Source organism: Sorex araneus, chromosome 2 (assembly GCF_027595985.1).
Source record: "Sorex araneus isolate mSorAra2 chromosome 2, mSorAra2.pri, whole genome shotgun sequence".
In the NCBI taxonomy this organism is placed as follows: Eukaryota; Metazoa; Chordata; class Mammalia; order Eulipotyphla; family Soricidae; genus Sorex; species Sorex araneus.
The window spans coordinates 261,764,574-261,784,154 of NC_073303.1; the positions used below are offsets into that span (position 1 = coordinate 261,764,574).

Below are 19,581 nucleotides of genomic sequence, written 5' to 3' on the forward strand. Positions count from 1 at the left end.
TCTTGCTGGCAGGCCCACCCCGGACTCACTTTCCCATCTCTTCCCTCGATGCCCACAAGGCCTAGGGAATGCCTCAGACCCGAGCCAGGACACCCCACTGGCCACTTGGAGGGGAGCTGGTGGCGAGCAGCCCCCTCCTTCCCATCCTGGGTTCCTTCTGAGCCACCTCCAGAAACGTGGGAGGGAGACACTTCAGGGCAGGAGTCATTCCCTTCCTGCATCCACCATCCTCGCGAGCCTGGGCTGTGGGCCCTGCACTCCCGGAAACGAGGCGATCAAATATTCATGGGCGCCAGGGGGTCTCCTCATCACGCAGCCGCCATCTGCGCTCTGCTCCCGCGCTGTTTTATGAGAAGCATTTGCTTGGCAGCTCTGAGCTGGGTTTTCCCCACCCTCCACACATACGGTCACACACGTGAATTCCCTCTCCTCCCTCCCTCCCCCTCTCTCCCTCCTTCCCTCTCTCCCCCTCTCTCTCCTTCTCTCTCTCCCCCTTTCTCTCTCCCTCTCTCTCTCCTTCCCTCTCCCTCTCTCTCCCTTTCTCTCCTTCCCTCTCCCTCTCTCCCTCTCTCTCCCTCTCTCTCTCCCTCTCTCTTCTTCCCTCTCCCTCTCTCTCTCCCTCCTTCCCTGTCCCTCTCTTTCTCCCTCTCTCTCTCCCCCTCTCCCTCTCTCCCTCTCTCTCCCTCTCTCTCTCCCTCTCTCTTCTTCCCTCTCCCTCTCTCTCTCCCTCCTTCCCTGTCCCTCTCTTTCTCCCTCTCTCTCTCCCCCTGTCTCCCTCCCCCCCCCCCTCTCTCTCTCTCTCACACACACACACACACACACACACACACACACACACAAATCCAGGAGCTGGGAAGGTATGTGTTTTGATTTGGGGGCTACACCAGGCAGTGCTCAGGGCTTCCTCCTTGCTTTGTGCTCAGGGACCATTCCTGACAGTGCTCAGGAGCAGATCGGCCAGCCACACACAGGCAGACAGCTTCCCCCTCCCCCATCCTGTCCCACAGGCCTGTCAGCCATTGTCTCCTCTGGTGGGGGTGAGGATTCCCGCGTAGGGGTCCCTCACTCACCCCAGGCCTTTGGGAACAGATGGGGCACTATTGTACGCTCAGGATCCCCCAACATACACATATCAGGCGTGTGGGAGGGGGCCTGACTGGGCTCATGGGGGGGCAGCATCCTGAGATTCCAGCGCCCCCCCCCCCCCCGTGAAGGGGAGGGGCTCGGGTTAGAGCCGTGGCTCCACACACACTCCCAGATACACCTTCGGAGCTGGAAAGGCCCAAAGCTTGATTTCTTCCTCTGACCTTTAGATTCCTTTTCCTTTTCTTCGAGCAGGTTCCACGCCCCCACCCCTGCCCCGGGAGTGCCTGTGATCTCCCCAGGCTGCTCTCACTCGGCCGCCTGGGGCCCAGGGGACTGGCACAGATCTGGGCCACCGGAGTCACGGCGTGTTCGGCTGTGCCCTGGTTACGAAGAACCTTTCTTGGTCCCCTTTCAGTTGGACCTCCCTGCCCTCAATTCAGCACCACCGAGTCTCTCCCGCGTGCGGTCTCTCTGAGCGCCCCCCAGGTGGGCCACTTTTCCACCAGCTCCTAGAAAGTGTGTTCCCTTGTGTCCCCCTGGGAAAGACGGAGGCATTGCCAACAGATAAGGCGCACAGCAGCGGAGTCTCGGGGGGCGGCGGGCGAAGCTGATGGCTCCTGTCCCCAGGGCAGGGAGTGTTTGCCTGGCACGGGGAGTCCTCCCGAACTCCAGGGCCTGGGTTAGATACAGACCGTGTGGCTCAGGGCATTCCTTGCCGCCTTCACCTCATCTTGGCTGGCCCTGTCCCTGGTGAGACTGGGAGTGGACCCGGGGAGGAATGACCCCAGAGAGAGTCCCTTTAACAGGGGCCCGAGGTGGGGGATGGGAGGGAGGAGAGGGCAGCTGGGCCTTGCTTCCCTTGCAGTGGAATGGGACGCTCACACAGAAAAGCCCACCTGGGCCGGAGACATAGGCCTGCCCGCGGGTCGGCCAGCCTGAATTCCACACCCGGCACCCCAGAGTGTCCCCGTGACTGATCCCTGCGCACGGGGCCAGGAGCAAGTCCTGAGCACAGCCGGCAGTGGCCCCCAAGAAGACCCAGCCGCCCCCCGTTCTTTCTGAGCTAGTCCCCTTCTCCCCTTTTGCCAAGAACTCCCTGCCCGGGGCGAGGGGGCCGTTGAAGGACTGCTGGGCTGGGGTGTCCCCTGCCTCGTCCGTCACATTGTGTGTGTCGGGGCTCTGTCCCATCTGCCTGACCGCCTCCTTCCGGCGCTTCTCTGGCCAGCTGGGGCTCCCACCACCACAGTGCTCCCCTGCCTCCGCAGAGCCCCCGCGACTGCGAGAGACCCCCGGCCCTGATCTGAGTTGTTGGTCATTGCCGAGTCCCAGGCCAGGAGACCCCGGGACATGGGGCCGTGTGGGCACCTCATAGCATTGTGGCACGAGCTGGAGTGGACTCAGCACCCAGGGACATGCCCAGGGGCCGCCTCTGCTCTCGGCCGGGCTTCCCGCCCCGCTGCCCCGCTGCCCCCGCCTTCCCTCAGCGCTGGGGAACTTGGCCCTAGGAGCAGAGCAGGCGGCTTCCTGAGGGGCCGTGGCAGTGACCCCCTTGTCCTTTTCTGTCCCTTCACAGACCTTTTCTGTCTTGCCCTGGGACCCTGTTTCTGTGCAGGGAGCGGTGGCTGATCGCTGTCCCCAAGGCTTCTTCCTTCAGATGTGTTGGGCTGAGCCCCTGGGAATCTCGTCTCAAGAGCTCCCCAGCATGGCAGCTGAGTGGTGTCGGGGGTCAGCGGGTTCGTGAAGGCTGGGGTGAGTGAGGGGCGCCCCCCCTCACCATCTGTGTCTGGAAGGGAGCTGCTGAGCCGGAAGGATGATGGGGGCAGAAGAGCAGGACCGGGCCTGTGGGGCCCCGTGGCTCTGAGGGTGGGTCTGAGCCTTGTGTGGGGAACCCGTGGGCTCGGCCCCACAGCACCACATGGTCTCCCCGAGTGACCGAGCAGGGAGTAGCCCCTAAGCACCACTGACTGTCTCCCCAGCACCCCCCTCCACAAAAAATAATAGGAGGAATTTTCATTTTGGTTTTTGGCCTGTAGGTTCTCGCTGAGCACAGTGACGGGCTGGAGACGACCGGGAAGGGGAATGGGGCTTGGAGCTTCATTGTACCCTCGGGTCTGAGGGGCTCACACTGGGGGGGAGCTCTCCGGGCTGGGACTCAGACTGGCCGCCTTCCTGCTGTGCACCATGGAATAGGGGCACGAAGCAGGGATGCAAGAGAGTGATTTCAAGAAACCACCTGTGTCACTTGGGGGGATGGAGGCAGGGGCTGTTTGAGCTCAGAAATAGAGCCGCCCTCGCCCCGGCCTCGCCTGGCACAGCCGTGAATAAGCGCAGAGCTGCTCTGCAAGGGGTGAGTCACCGCCGCCTGCCTGGCCCCTGCCTGCCTGCCAGGTGGCCACTATCTTTGGACATTTTTATTTTCCTTTGCGGGCAAGGATAATGACAGCCTCCATGCCCTGTGGTTGCAGCCTTCTGCCTGCCCCAGACAGAAACGCAAAGAGCCTTTCCCCAGCGCTCCCTCTCCCTCTCTCTCTCTCTCTCTCTCTCTCTCTCCCCCCCTCTCTCCCTCTCTCTCTCCCTCCCTCTCCCCTTCTCTCTCCCCCTCTCTCTCTCCCTCTCTCTTCCTCTCTCTCCCTCTGTATCCCTCTCTCTGCCACTCTCCTTCTCTCTCTCCCTCTCTCCCCCCTCTCTCCCTCTCTCCCCTGCACTCTCTCCCTCTCTCTCCCTCTCTCTGCCACCCTCTCCTGCTCTCTCTCTTCCTCTCTAGCGCTCTCCCTCTCTCTCTCCCACTCCCACTCATCTCTCCCACTCCCTCTTTCTCTCCAGCACTCTCTCTCCCTCTCTCTCTCTCTGGGAAACTGGGGCGCAGTGGCAGTGGAGGTGGGGGCACTTGGGCAGGTGTCTGTGTGTGCAGAGGCAGGGGTGGCATGTGGAATGCCGGAACCTTTCAGGCTTTGCAGGATGCAAAACCCCGTGCCTTCCATCACTGCCAGTGTGGTGGTTACGCAAAGCAGCTTAATTGGCCTCCAGCTTGTTTGAGTTAAACCCATAGATTGTACTGAGGCAAGAGAGAAGAAAACGGCTTTCGAGATTCAGGATGAGACTATGGGACTTAAACATGGAAGAAAAACATCTGGAGGCAGCATATGGAAAATGGCGTAATGATAGATGGGCATGGATGGGTGGATGGATGGGTGGATGGATGGATGGGTGGATGGATGGATGGATGGGTGGGTGGGTGGATGGGTGGATAGATGGATGGATGAGTGGATGGATGGATGGATGGATGGATGGATGGATGGATGGATGGATGGATGGGTGGATGGATGGATGGGTGGATGGATGGGTGGGTGGGTGGGTGGATGGATGGAAGAAAGTGGAAAGTAGATCCGAATGATCAGTGATACAATGTGGAGATGGGTGGGTGTTAGTGGGGAGAAAGCAGGAGAAACACAGGCGTTGGGATTGAGAGTTTTCAGACATGGAAGTGTTGAAGTCACAGGTTTTGAGACACTCAGCTGGGAAGGAAACCCTGTGCCGACTCATCCCAGGAGTCGCTCCGCAGCTGGACACGGGAGTCAGCTGAGGGTGACAGGAGGGGCTGTTGATGGGTTTGGAGCTGGCACTCAGCCATCGGAGCCCGGCTTTAAATTGCCACCCCGAGAAGCAGGAGAACCCCTGGGGGAGTTCTCTACCCCCCACCTCACACACACTTTGGTTTTGTTTTTGGCTTTGCACTCGGGTCACTCGGGTCACTCTTGGCAGGGCTGGAGATTGAGCCTGGCCAGCCACATGCAAAGCCCTCCCGCCACTGTCTCTCCAGCCCTCACACCCGCCATCCTGGCCTCTCCGTCTCCTGACTGTGACGGTGCCCCAGGAGAGGAGGCAGGGAGGTGACCCATGGGGCTTGGCCCAGGGTGGTCCTGCCACTCTGTGCCCAGCAGACACCCTGGGCGTCACAGTGCGGGAGTGGCGTGGCCGGTCCCTTCCCTGCTGCCCACACTACATTCCTCCGAGCTGGTCTCACTTGCCCTTCAGCGTGGGGCGAGCAGGCCCCTGGCTGTGCCTGCAGCCTTGGCGTGACTCCTGCTCCAAGCTGAGGTCATCTGGCCAGGATCCGCGCGTGCCACTCACCTACGTGCTTGGCTGGGACTGGCTGATGGCCTTTGTCGAGACTGAGGGAATGTGAGTTTGGGGTGGGGGGGAGCTCTCCGGGCTGGGACTCAGACTGGCCACCTTCCTGCTGTGGCTTTGGAAGACCTAGTGAAGGGTCGGGCGGTGACTTGGGATGGATCGGTCCCTTTGGTTGGCCCTTCAGGGAGCTTGGGGAAGAGCCTTTACCGTAAGCTCTGAGCCTGGGTTCTTTACCCAATGCTTTGCAGGGGCCAAGTAAAGTGATAGATGAAACTGTTCTCAGGAGCCCACAGATCCCTCAGACCATGCAAGGACAAAGCAGGGGCCCTTTGATCCGGATGGTCTCCATCACCTGGGGCTTTGAGCAAGCTGATAACGCCCTGAACTCCACATTGGTCTTGCTTTCTCGCAGATATTATCTAGAAAGCCCCATGGCCATTGCTGGTCACCCTGAGGGCCTCCCCCAACCCCAAATGGGAGCAGCTGGTTGTTTCCACAAGACTCTGGGGTGGGCCTAGGGGATGGTACTTGCCTTGCGTGTACCAGATTCCATCCCAAGCATGTTGAGCACTGTTGGGTATGACCCTGGCCGCCCCCAGCACTGCTGAAGTGTCCCTGGCCCGGGGGATGGGGGTGGGGTCCTGCCCTGCCTGAGCAGCACTGGCCTGGCTGGCCGAGAATCATACAGAGAAGGCAGCGGTATCAAGATTTGTGTTCTGGGGGCTGGAGCAATAGCACAGCGGGTAGGGCATTTGCCTTGCACACGGCCGACCCGGGTTCAAATTCCAGAATCCCATATGATCCCCCGAGCACCGCCAGGAGTAATTCCTGATGCAGAGCCAGGAGTGACCCCTGTGCATTTCCGGGTGTGATCCAAAAAGGAAAAAAAAAAAAAAAAGATTTGTGTTCTGGAACTTTCCTGGAGATAAGCAAGTTCAAGATGCGGGGCCGCCCGGCGAGGTGGCAGAGGAGGAACATGACGTCTCCAGGGCTTTTTCTGTTTCCAGTTGCAGCCTCAGCAGTGTTCTTGGCAGAGGCAGCTCCTTGGCAAGGAGCTGGGCATTGCTTCTAGAACTCAAGGTGGCTGTTCTAGTTCCAGAGGGTGACTCAGAGCGCAGCACCCTGTATCCCAGAGCCGGTCCCCGGGCGCCCAACCCGACCCTGGCTGGCTGGCTGCCCCCCTCCCCTCATCTTCTGGGTGGGGTTCCAGGCCAAGCCTCCAATCCTGCTCGCCCCACACCTCCTCTGCCCCCAGACAGAGGCAGCCATGGGCTGTGACATCCAGGGTGCTGGACTTTCCCACAGGGGCGTCCTTCAGCGTCCATCTCCTTTTCTTCTCAGTCCCTAACTGCTTCCAGCAGCAGCACTTTGGGGTGTCACTCTGTGCACGCAGGTCTCGTAAGCCCAGGAGCCCGGGCAGTGTATCTGCCTCCGCCCAGAGATGCAGATTCACCCATCTGCAAGCATCTGCACCCATCTCTAGCCATCCGTCCGCCTGCGTCCGTCCACGTATTGGCCTTCCCATCTGTGCATCTTCCCACGTGCCCACCCGTATGCACACACATGCGTACCCCCACGGCCATCCATGCACCAGCCTGCATATGCGGATCTGCACGGAGCCGCAGTCTGACTTGTTTGCAGGCTCCAGGCCGCCTGGGGAGTGCGTGTGGCTCCATCTCTGTGTGCCCATGCTTTGTGACGGATGGACATGCGCGGGAAGCTCTCGCGGGAACCCCTCCCCTGGCTTCTCTGCCTTCCGAGCGCCCCCAGCCCCATGCCCCATCCCCGTTTGGGGGTGGCGGGAGAGGGAGACCTGGGACCAGCAGCCGGAGCTCTCCCCTCCTCTCCTGTGCGCGCTGGTGCGTGATGTGGGCCGTTTTCCCAGGCTCTGTCTCCCTGGTGATGAGACACTGCAGCTTCACTGTGGGCCGAGGGAGGGGGGCAGGCAAGCAGGACCGGAGTGAGAAATGGCGCTTCCGCAGCCGACCTAAGAGATTGCAGTAATGAGAGAAAACCAATTTAAATGCAAATCGCCCTCCGGAGGTGGGGGGAGGCCGGGGCTGCGGGGAGAGCTGGGAAAGGCAGCGAGGGTTTGGGCCCAGGGCCACATGTCCCTTCAGGATCTGCCACAAAGCATTAGCTGCGTGGCTGCAACCGAGAAGTGGGTGGCCATGCCCGGCGGTCGTGGAGCCACGGGGCACGCGGATGGCCAGGCTGAGCTAGAGGCTGGACAGGGCGTGGGGAGGCAGGGTTCCAGCGTAACTGCGTCCAGTGGCATTTGGGGCGGGCAGGCTGCAAGTGGGAGGGCCGCTCGCTGGTCTCGAGCCCCCGCCCAACGACAGGGGCCCACAGTTAGGATGTCCCGCAGCAGCTGCCGCTGACCCTGATCAAGACCCTGTTTGAGGAATACTCTCACCAGCCAGATGAACTCGGGGATTCCTTGGGCTCTGGATCCCCCTGGCTTACGACAATCAAGGGGTTGCCTAAAATTATCTTAGGCTCCGAAACGCCTTCGCTCCGGGACTCTGTCCCGGCTGCCGGCAGCAATAGCATTGCTCTGTGCCTAGAATAGCTCCCTGCCCCGCCCCCCTGCCTGTGTGCCTGGGCCCTGCCCTCCTTCCCCCTGGCTGTCCTGCATCTGTGGTCGAGGGGGCCGAGCTAGCACCCTTCAAGCACCCTTCAAGCACCGCTCAGCAAAGTTGGCAACCCCCGGCCCCTCCGGCAGAGCCAATGAGCCAAGTGTCCTGCTGCGCAGAGGGCACTGGGTGCTTCCGGAGTTTTCCGTGCCAGGCATTGGTTGGGTCAGGTGTCCCCAGGACACTGCCCATGCCACCCCCTCGCACCCAGGTGCGAGGGTAGGGTGGCTGCAGCCTGGGCTTCCACTGGGCATCAGATTCCAGCCAGGAACAAAGGCAGACCCGGGGGGGCGGGGGGAGTGGCCGCTGCACCTTGGGAAGGCAGTGGCTGCCCCCCCCCCCGCCCCCCAGCAGCATGGACCTCCCATTTGAGGCCAGCCTGCCCCAGATGCCACCGGACGCAGTTACGCTGGAATCCTGGCTCCCCACTCCCCAGCCTTGTCCAGCTGGGCCACGGAGTCCTACTTCCTGGAATTAGAATCTTGGGCAGACAGAGCCAAGGGCAGAGTCCAGAGGCCTTTTCTAATGGAAATCGCACCAGGCTGGCTCCTTGGCAGCTCTCCCTCCTGCGGCCCCCCAGGTCTGGTTCTGCAGCCCTCGCTGCGGACGCCCTTTCAGCACAGACCAACTTGACTCCCCGGAATGGGGTTTCTGATACTTGAAACCGCACTGAGAATAGAAACTGTCCCCAGCCCAGCGGGGCAGAGGGTGTGGATTTCAGAGTCCTCTCCTTTCCATTAAGGCGTGCTGCGGCCGGAGCCGCTCGGGGCTGCCGTCTCTGCTTGCACGGCTGCTTTCTTTGCACTGGGACCGTGGCCCGCACCGCCCTCCGCCCCGCCGGGCAGGAAGCCCATGGAGATCGAACCCGTTGCCCTTGTGGACCAGCCTTTTCGATTTGCTGGGGCCCCTGGGGCCCTGGACGTAGATTTCCGGTGCTAAAAACTGCAAAATGCCAGGAAATCAGCTTGTCCAGAGAAGGGGCTTTGGCGGAGCCCCAGCACCAGGCAGAGACGCTGGGGGGCAGCTCCGCTGTGGCAGACGCCAGACCCCAGGCCCTGGAGGGAGGAGATAGGAAAACAGGGCTGCTGGGGTGTCGGTGCCCTCCCCCCGCCCACTCCTCCCGCAGAGGGGACCCCAGGCTTAGGGAGATGCTCGGTGGTTTTTCCTCAGGGTGGGGTGAGGCGGGTTGTCCTGCCCAGCAGTGCGCTGCTTCTCATGGGAGCTGAGAGTCCCCCCCCCAGGAAACCCCAGTCCTGGGTCTCACCCACAGTCTCTGGGATGGGTCTTGCTGTGGCTCCAAGGTCCACGTGCCACAGCCGGCCCAGCCCAGGCACCCAGAAGAAGCGCCCTGTCGTTCAGCCCCCTCCGTTCAGAAAGGGGAAAGAACCTTCCCGAGCCGCCCCTGAACGTGAGGAGCAGAGAGGGCTCTCCTGGCTCTCCTGAGGGCTTCTCTGTGAAAGTCACTGCTGGGGGCCAGAGTGACGGGAGGGCAGGGAGGGCGCCGTGCTGCTTCTCTCCTCGGCACCTCACGCGGTCCCCCGAGCCCCATCCTGGGCATGGCCCAAAAACAAACAAAAACTCATTGTGGAAAGGGGTCCTTCTCCCCAGTGAGCAGGAGAAAGTTCCAGAAGGTAAGCCAGGTAAGGCAAAAAGACGTTGGATTCGGTGGGAAGAAGAAGAAAACCCAGGTCACGGCTAACTACACCCCTCCTTTGGCTTCCATTAAGTTCAGTCGGGTCCGCAGGGTGTGGAGAGCTCCCGGGGCAACTCCCGGGAGACTCAAGCAGACACGCGTGTGACCAGGGCCACCCGGATGGCTCTAGAATGCTCATAGGTGGACTCAAAGACACGCAGGAAGGAAGGTGGCCGCAGAGCGTCCAAGGGCACACTGCAGAGCTGGCCCCGCGCTCTGCCCTCCCCCATCGAGAAAATGCGGGGAAGTTCTGGGCTGGCGCCGACGGGGGCTGCAGAACCTTCATGCTACACCTCGTCACCCCACGCCCTCACACTGTTCTGCCCCTTCCTGACAGTGTGTCTCCATCCTTCACCCCCTGAGTTTGCTGGGAAATGCTCTCGCCCCTCACAGGGCACCCCGGGAGTCTGGGGCTGGCCCGAGCACAGCCCTGGAGCACCGGAACTGGCGTCCTCTGTGCTGGCTGCACCCCCGTGAGTCTTTCCTGAATGGAAAGATGAGGATTTGTGGCGACTCGCCCGGCATGGAGAGATGTGGGGAGGCGAGTGAGAATTCTGTCTCCCACTCGCTGGGTGTGTTCGCCTCGGGCTACAGAAAGTGTCACCTGGATGGGAGCAGAATCCAGGCCTGACCCAGGTCCAGTGGCTTTCCAGTGTGCTTGGAGTAAAGCCCAAACCCTTTGAAGCGCTCCCCTCCCCGCCCAGGCCACCATCCTCAGTCTCCCTCCTTGCTCTCTTGAGTGCTGGGCTCGCTCCAGGCCCCTCTCCCTCCCCCAGAAGCACTGATCCCCCAGCACTCTGGGCCAACCTGCTCAGCCAACCCTCCCCATCACTCACTGCCAGCTCTCTCTCTCTCTCTCTCTCTCTCTCTCTCTCTCTCTCTCTCTCCCCTCTCTCTCTTCTCCCTCCCTCCCTCCCTCCCTCCCTCCCTCCTTCCCTCCCTCCCTCCCTCCCTCCCTCCCTCCTTCCCTCCCTCCCTCCCTCCCTCTCTCTCTCTCTCTCTCTCTCTCTCTCTGCTTTTAGGTCACACCCAGTGATGCTCAGGAGCTACTCCTGGCTCCGAACTCAGGAATTACTCCTGGCAGTGCTCAGGGAGCCATAGGGGATGGCGGGGATCAAACTCGGGTCAGCCACATGCAAGGCTAATGCCCTCCCCACTGTGCCCTACCCATTCCTTCCCCCCTTGCTGCCAACTCTGCCTTCTCTTTCCTTCCCATCATGCCCTGCTCTTGGGGCTGGATGGTTAGTGGGTCCCCGTCCCAAGCCTCCTTGCCCCCTGGCTCATCTTCCCCTACGTAAGCTGAACTTGTTCCCATCCAGAACCCCACATCGGCGCTCAATCAGTGAACTGAAATTCCTGGTCAGCTGGTCTCTGAACAAGCAGGGGCGAAGGTCAAGGGGCCCTTTTGTTGTTTTTGCTTGCTTGCTTTTTAAGTCAAGTCCCTCCTTTCGGTCTTAGGGGGTGACTTCTCTGCGCCGAGGCCTGGATACGAAAAGCCAGTGGCAGAGGACTGGGGCATCTGGAGGTTTGACATCCTTGGGGGTCCGGACGCTAACCCGCTGCTGGATACTAACGTTCAGCTCTGGGTACTCGGAGAGTCCTAGGTGACATTTGGATTGTCAACTCGGGTTGGGGTCGCCATCCTGAAGCCCCCCAGGCTGGACTTCCCAGCTGGCTTTAGCCTGTGTTCATGTTTTGTAACGACCTTGTCACCTGACATGGCGCAGCTGCCCATGACTGTGGTATTCCATTGTCTGGATGTTTCCTTTGCTTTTATAATTTTTTATGAATATTTATTTTTACTGCCCCCGTTCCCCTTGACCATCTTCATGGATGGGGCGGTTGGGGTGACCGGCGCTTGCACATCCCCCTGGCTGGGGACCTTGCGCATTTATTGGTGTGCTCACTGGCTCTCTGCACGCCTTTAGTGGTGGACCTGCCACAGTGTGTGCAGGGGGTATGTTCTGAGCGGAGGCACCATGCAGTGTGTGGTTGTGGCGTTTCCAAGGGCTACGTGGCGCTCACACGCGCCAGCTTAGGGATGTACTTCTTGGCTGCCTCACTTATACATTTATCTGTGGCGCTTGTTCCTTTTCGTAGCACTTAGACACATACAAAGACACATACCATGTCTCCCCAGGGAAACAGGGACATGGGCTGGGCTCTCCCAGCAGCCAGGAGCAGAGTTGCCAAAACACAAAGAGTAATCCACCAGGACTGTGCAGGACACATGTGAGAGGCCAGGGATTTGAACTCACGACCACATGCTTATGGCACTTATGGCGGGTATGCCTGCCTCCTCAATTTAAAACTAAGACTCTTGCTTTTGGTTAGTTGGGGGCACGCTTGATTCTTTTGTTAGTAAAACCATAATGGCCCTCCCTGTGGATATGATTTGGCATGACTCCATGACCAAAGGGACCCTTGTTATCTCCTTCCCCAGGAGGCTTGAGCTGGAGACCAGCTCTGTCCACTTCCAGAGCAGATTCTGTCCCTTCCAGCCACCATCCACCTCCCGCGCCCACGACGAGGGGTCCCTGCAGCTGGAGGCACCGGGACTGGTCCTCTTCTGCGAGCAGTGGGTCGGTGTGAAGTGTCTGCAGGCCCTGCCTAGACGCTCAGTCAGCTGCCGACACAGCCCAGACTCAGCGGCTGCCCCTGTCCAGACCCGCCTGCTCCTGTCCCCGGGGCCTGGGCTCCCCACCTCGTCCCGCCTTTCAGGAGGACCCCATCCCGGCCCGAGGGACCTTCCTCTCCCGCAGCGAATCATCCCGCCTGCCACCTGCTGCCAAAGGTTTCTCCCCCTAGCTGGGGCCCTGAGAGACTGGGGCTTGGGGTTGCCACCCACTACTTCTGTGCCTTTGAGCAACGCAGCTAATCCTCTGAGCCTCGTTTTCGCATCTGTAAAATGGAGGTTCAAGGTGTCTTCCCAGCAGGACAGAAAAGTCGATACTTTATTTGTTTGGAGCCACACCTGGTAGTGCTCAGGGCTCGTTCCTGACTCTGCTCAGGGGTCACACCTGGCAGGTCCAGGGCACCATGGGGTGCCCAGGGTCGGACCTGGGCCAGCTGCATGCACGGAAAGCACCTGCTTTCGGTCCTGCCGCTCTGACCTTGACATTCTGGAAAGGGCTTGGCTTGAGGCCCAAGACATACTCCCCAGGTTTGGCACTTGGGCCTGCACTAGAGTGGACCCGGGTTCGAGCCCTGGCACTTGAGGATCTCCTGAGTGCTGACCGCCGGGGTAGCCCTGGTCGCCCCCAGCACCAGTGCAGCGGGCTGAAGACTCAGCCCCCCAGAGGTCTAAAGTGGAACGCCCCAGGGCCGAGAGGAGCCAAGTCAGGAATTGAAAGTGAAAGCAAGGCAGCCCCCGGTGCCCCACCCGGCCTGCACGGCCGACCCCCGCGCTGCACCCAGTCGGTGCCTAGTGGGTCCTGAGCCACAGTCCTGTGCCCCGCGCTGGCCACGGAGGCAGGTGCTTCGGCAGGAGCTGTTTCTATTTCCAGGGCGCGCAGGCCCGCCGCTGCCCCCCTCCGCGCCCGTCTGAGTTTTGTTCCTCCCTGTGCTGAGTCACCCCCTTCCAACTGCTCATCATTGATTTTTAGAATTTATTTTTTTTTAAAGTCTAAGTCTGTCCCAAACATCGTGCTCGAATTTAACTGGATGTAACAGAGCTAAATCTGCCACACGTCCGGGCCACGGTGCGAGATAACCGCGGGGAAAGTGCTTTGTCACTTATCGTGAGCAGGACACTGGATCATGCTGTCACCCGGCAGACACGTCTGCTTATCTCCCCAGGGGCACCGGGACGTGGGCTGGGCTCACGGCACCCCGTCTACTGGCTGGTCTTTGCACATGTCAGCTGGGATTTCCCCCCCGCGGTGTGGCAGAGAGGCCTCTGGCAGGGCCTGTGTCCAGGGGGCCAGCACGAGCCTGGTCTGGATCTCCTGCGTGAGGCTGGTGTGAAAGTAAAGCTCTGAGCTGCTGGGGGGGGGAGGGCCCGGAGCACGGAGGTGTTTGCACAGGTCCGTTTCACAGGTCCCTGGGAGCCCCGGCCCTTGGCCGCCTACTTTCCCAGCCCAGGCCAGCATGGAAAGCAACCGCATCTGAGAGCTGTGCAGGGAGGGGTCTTGTCCGGGTTGTCCCCAGAACCTGGCCTAGGGAAGGGGGCACCCTGGACCCCCTCAGACCAGTGCCACTGGCTACTTTGACAGACAGCGTGCATTCGGAGCCCACACGCAGTGCCTGCACTCAGTCTTCTGGGCTCTCTTTGGCCCCCCGGTTTATTTAGAACCACTTATCTGGGGGTGCCCGGCGGGGTAGGGGGACACTCAGTGCTCAGGGCTGACACCTGCTTGTTTGCAGGGATCACTCCCGGGAGTGCTTGGCTGGGGGCGGCACCTGGGGTGGCTGCGCAGAGCAAGTGTCGTACCTGAGCTCTGGCTCCCAGAGCTTTCTCCGCCTCTTAGCAGTATCTCCTCCCGGTAAACTGAGGCCCAGGGCCACTGGCACAGCCTGCATCCCCCCAGCTCCCCAAAGCTGCCTCTGAGCTCTTGTTGCTGTTCATGGCGGGAAGGAACGCACGGAGGTCTGCGTCCTGTTCTCTGTCACGGGAGCCAGGGAACCATCCGGGGTTAAGGCACCCTCGGGTGTGACCCAACCCCCGTTGGCCCAGCTTATCTTTGAGGGGGCTCCTTCTCAGGCGGGGCCCCGTGCATGTGGAGGCCCCAGTTGCCCAAGACCACCACCATAACGGTGCTCTTAGTTTGTGGGGGAAGAAAGAGCAGAACAGCCTTGGAACAAAGGCCCCACATACTCTCCGCTGGAGCTAACCCCAGGGGTGAGGGGAGGTTCTGATTGGCTCTGCCTGGACCATGTGACCAACCCTTGCGTCTGGGGGACAGGGCAGAGCATCCAGCTTCCACCTGGGCTAAGAGGTCATCTAAAGACTTTGCTGTTGTGGGGCTGGAGCGATAGCACAGCGGGGAGGGCGTTTGCCTTGCACGTGGCAGGCCCAGGTTCGATCTCCAGCATCCCATATGGTCCCCTGAGCACTGCCAGGAGTAATTCCTGAGTGCAGAGCCAGGAGTAACCCCTGTGCATTGCCAGGTGTGACCCAAAAAGAAAAAAAAAAAAAGACTTTGCTGTTGTGCCCAGGAGTAGGCTAATGCGTGAGCTGTGTTCCCCGGAAGTGGGGGATGAGCAGGAAGGCCCAATGTGGAGCCCTGGGAGTGACAGGATGCCCACACAGCTGTGGCCGCGCCAAGCTGTGGCCCCTGACGTTGGCCCCTGACCAACCCGACGGGCGTGACTCAGCTGAAAGGCTGCCCCCACTGGGGATTTTGCAACCGACCTTTCTCCTCCTCCCCAATGCTGCATGTGTCCCCAGGATTGGACCCAGCTGCTCCCGGGACATGCCACCGACCTGGACCCCTACCAGTCCTGGGGAAGAGGGAGGGTCTCTGGCTTCTCCCGGGCAAATGCCACCTGGGCAGGAACCAAACCTTAACCAATGAGCTTACCTTTGGGTAGGGGGGATGTGAGCCCTTGGGTTCTCTGTTCCCAGCGGTCTGACCTTGGTCAGAAACCTCATGATCTTGAGTTTCATCAAGGACCGCTCCAAGGACACCAGGCTCACTCGCTTCTCCCAACTCCCCCGTTTTTCTTGAAGCCTGGAGTTTCCTCTTCCTGAAGCCCACCCTCGAGTGCTGGGCGTGCCTTGTCCTGTACTTACACTCACCCTCTATCTGTTGCTGTAATTCTGCTGTGCGTCTGCACGGCCCTGCTCCTCTGCATAGATCTATCACTGACCGTGAGTAAAAGCCATTTGTCGTCCTAACAACACGCAGGGTCTGATTGGACACCAGGCATCAGGGGGGCAGATTAAGAGGATATTGAGGACAAGTGTGTGGGCCCTTCTCATCCGCACCTAGCAGCCCCTAAGTAACCCCTGGGACACCGCCCCCTCAGGCCCCCTGGGAGGGGGAAATGGGCTGATACAGAGCAAGTGGGGCTTGTAGGTTTCTGGTGTATGCCTGCATGGACCCTTTCTCGCCTCTCAGCGTCCTTTAGATGGGTTAAAAATGTGCGGGCGTGCAGACGTGTTTCTGTCCACTATGGAATTATCTGGCTGGCAAGCTCGGGCTCTATGGGGATGGCCCCTCTCTCGCTGCCGGTGACTGCCCTGTTCACACCCACGGGGAGGCGGATCCCAGGCCGTGAGTGTGCTCCCCTTCATCTGCTGTTTCCTGCCTGAGCTTTGCGCACGGAGAGTCTAAGCTCTCCCCTGAGCAGGTGAGGGCTGGAACCCGGGTCCAGAGCCCATACAGAGCAGGCTTTGCAGCCCAGCCCCCACCCCCCAGCTCCACCAGGTGCCATTAAGAGCATCTGGGCCATCTGGTCAAACCTGCTTTTCCCTCCTCCCTTTTGCTCCCCAGACGGAGGGCTCTGGAGGCGGGCATACCCAGGGGTGGGCTGGAGGATGGGCCGCCCCCCAGCCCCTTTCCTGAGCCCAGGGCACAGCTCCTGGCACCCATTCCGTTGGTGCCTGCGCACGCACCTGGCCACATTCACACACCCGCACCTGACAGTCACCTCACTCCAGGGCCTAAGTCCCTGAGGAGCGCTGAGGTGGGCGGCTGCACCATGCCTGGGCAGGGGCGAGGGTGTGATCGCGGTCCCCAGCACCACGGCTGCAGTGGGTCTGAGGGCAGTACTGCTGGGCCCCAGCGCACGTGGGGCGCCCCCACAGCCCTCCGGCACCCCACCTTCCAGACTCTAACTAGCCAGTGAGTAGCCTGGGTTGAGCCTTGGCTTGTCAATAGCCGGGAGGCCCGGATGTGCCAGCCCTCTGCCACCTGCAGCCGAGCTGGCCAGGTTCCTCCCGTCCCAGCCAGCTGAGCGGGTCTAACTGCCACAGGTCACCCTCCCTCGGCCTCCTCCACACCTGGACTCAGGTCCTGCCTTCACCTGGAGCAACCTGCCTCCCTGCCCACAGGCACATCCGGCTGGTCCAGGCACATGAGCCGGGGACTGACAGCCATGAGCCAGGTACTGACACCTATCCCAGTTACTAGCCCATCCCAGCCTCATCCTCCAGGCACACCCGCCATCTTGGGTGCGAGGGCTGTGATTGTGTGTCCAGCCTGGATTCTAAAGATTCTAGGAGAGGAGAGGAGAGGAGAGGAGAGGAGAGGAGAGGAGAGGAGAGGAGAGGAGAGGAGAGGAGAGGAGGAGAGGAGAGATGGGGTGGAGAGATGGGGTGGAGAGAGAGAGAGAGAGAGAGAGAGAGAAAGAGAGAGAGAGAAAGAGAGAGAGAGAGAGGAGAGAGAGTGTCCACAGCCACCAAGATAGCCGGTCCACAGTCACCTTAGGTAAAGAGCACTCGCCCGTGGCTGCTGGGTTAGGAGCAAACTGCATTTCCCTGTGTCAGTGGGACGGCCTTCCCCTTGGGCAGATGGACAAACTGAGTTTCAGTCCTGTACCAGCTATGTTCCCTTCTGGAGTGCAGCTGGCCACGCTCTCTCCAAGATTTTCCAGGAAAAACACCGAGGAACAAAAGCCATTTCTTGTCATCAGCCGTAGGTGTAAAGCATGGTCAAGTGCTGTAGAGGAAACCCCGTTCTTTGACTCCGGGAAGCCCAGCCGTGTCCTCTGCCATCATACTAGCAAGTTCCAAATAAGTTCTGCCAATCCCTAAGCAGCATGTGTCTTAAAACTAGCACAAGAGAAGGCAAGAAATGGATTTTGTATCCTGTGAGTTATAGCACAGCGGGTAGGGCGTTTGCCTTGCAAGCAGCCAACCTGGGTTCAATTCCTCCGCCCCTCTCAGAGAGCCCGGCAAGCTAACCGTGGCACATTTGATATGCCAAAAACAGTAACAAGTCAGTGGAGATGTTACTAGTGCCCGCTCGAGCAAATTGATGAGCAGCGAGATGACAGTGATACAGTGATCCTGTGAGAAGCATCAGGAATGCCGTCACGAGTGTTCATCTGCCCACAGGTCTGTTATTTTAAGAATTTGGAACGGGCCACTCCTGGCTCTGTGGTCTGATCACTCCTGGCAGTTCTCAGGGGCCCTGTTGAACTTTGGTCATCACTTGCAAGCAAGCGCCTTCCCCGTTGTACTGTCTCACCCCAAGTGACTGCTCTTGTGCCCAACATTTCTGTGCCCATTCATTTCATTTTGGATGTTTATGGGCTCATTCACCACGAGCCGAACAGGCAAAGGGTCCTGGGATGGAGGAGGTGGGAGGGAGGGAGAGAGTCGGCAAATTAGCATCAAGGGAGGGTTTGGCCAGGGCTGGTTCCCGAGGGCTGCCTTAGGGAGGTGCTCAGAGCAGCTCCCAGCACAAGGGAGCACGCAACGGAGGGCTTCACCTCACACCCAGGAAGAGGGTGAATTAGCAGAGCCGGCACTGGGGACAGCGGAACCCTGCTGAGCTCTACTTGGCAGGAAATTTGGGGGGCCTCCTGCTACGGGGGCGCCGACGAGGCTTGGAAGGCGGTGCCGAGTGACATAGTCCAGGCGCCAAAGCGGAAAACCAGACCAGGGCGGGGGCGGGGGATGGATATCCTCCTCGTCATCGGGTGCCCTTTCTCTCTGGGAGAAGGAGCCGCTCGTTGCTGCTGGACAGTAGGGGACGGTCACCTGACACTGGGATTGTTTGTTTGTTTGTTTGTTTGTTTGTTTTTGTAGTTCAGGTAGCATGGTTTTAATAGGGTTAGGTTTTTGTTTTGTTTTTGTTTGGGGCCGTACCTGGCGGTGCTCAGGGCTTACTCCTGGCTCTGTACTCAGCAGTTACTTCTGGTGGGACTCAGGTACTGGGGTAAACTGGCTGCTGTACTATCTGCAGCCCAGGAGTGTTAATTTTTAGGGTCTGGACGAACAGTTACTGTGCCATCCTCAGCACCAGCGTGCCGCCAACCTTGCACCTCTATCCCCGTAGCACCCCACATCCGTCGCTTTGCTCCCCGCCAGCCCCGCCTGGTGTCTCGGCCTTGCCCTGGAAGGCCCAGGCTCTTCCTCGCCGCTGCTGTTGTTCCCGTGTTGTTCTCTGTCTGCTGCAGAGGCGTGAGAGCATCTGGTTTGTGTCTTTCCTCCTCTGACTTATTTCACATGACACGATGCCCTCCAGCTCCGTCCACGCTGTGGCAGACTGCACAGCTGCCCCTTCGCATGGAGCTGCGTGGTAGCTCGTCTCATCCCGGGATGTGTGGGTTGCTTCCGGGTCCCGCCTCGCAAGTTTAGCAGACTGTGGATGTAAGTGTTCGAATGTCTTTCGGATGGAGGTGTGGTGTCCTTGGGCAGATGTCAAAAATGGAGTCAGGGTCCAATTACTGCACGTAGGGTCCTTTGCTTGCCTTGCGTGTGGCTGACCCGGGCCCAATCCCAGAACCCCGTAGGCGCTCCCGAGCCCTGCGGGCAGTGAGCCCTGAATGCAGAGCCAGGAGAAACCCTGGGCCCTGCTCGTGTCGCCCTCCTCCTCCCCCGCCACCAAACATGAAGTGGGATTACAGAGCCGTATGGAAGAACTAGTCTTGGTGTTTTTTGTTTTGTCTTGTTTTAAGAAGTCTCCATTCTTTTATGGGAGAGGCAAAGCTCACTTTTCAGGGGTGGGGGAGAGGGCCCTTCCCTGGGGACCACCAGCCAGCGCCGGACCCTGCAGACCTCAGTTTGGTGGGGGATGTGGTTCTAAGGGTCGAACCTGGGGCCTTGTGCCTGCCTGTGCCTCCAGCCCTGCTCCGGCCCTTTCCCAGGGCACGCCGGCTGCTGAGTGGTGCGGACGCTGCCCTAGCACCGCTCACCTACTCTCCCTGCCTTCTGGGGCGCCCAGTCGTATGCCAGGAGGAAGTGAGGCAATCTGAGTATTGAAACTCTGGCACCTGTGCCGGGGACCCAAGGCTCACTGCCAGCCGAGGGCAGGGGTCAGGGCAGGAGGGGGGTTTCCAAGAGCCCGGGCCTGAGAGTCCGGCAGAGCAGGCCTGAGCCCAGCTCTGCCCCAGCTTGCACCTGGACGAAGAGCTCACTGCCCT

The 19,581-nt window shown here is 60.2% G+C and overlaps 1 long non-coding RNA gene across 2 annotated transcripts in view; it reads left to right on the top strand.

The window, feature by feature from the left end:
• Positions 1–19,581, top strand: part of LOC129402198 (uncharacterized) — an 85,187-nt gene that overhangs the window by 30,252 nt on the left and 35,354 nt on the right. The window lies entirely within an intron of this gene.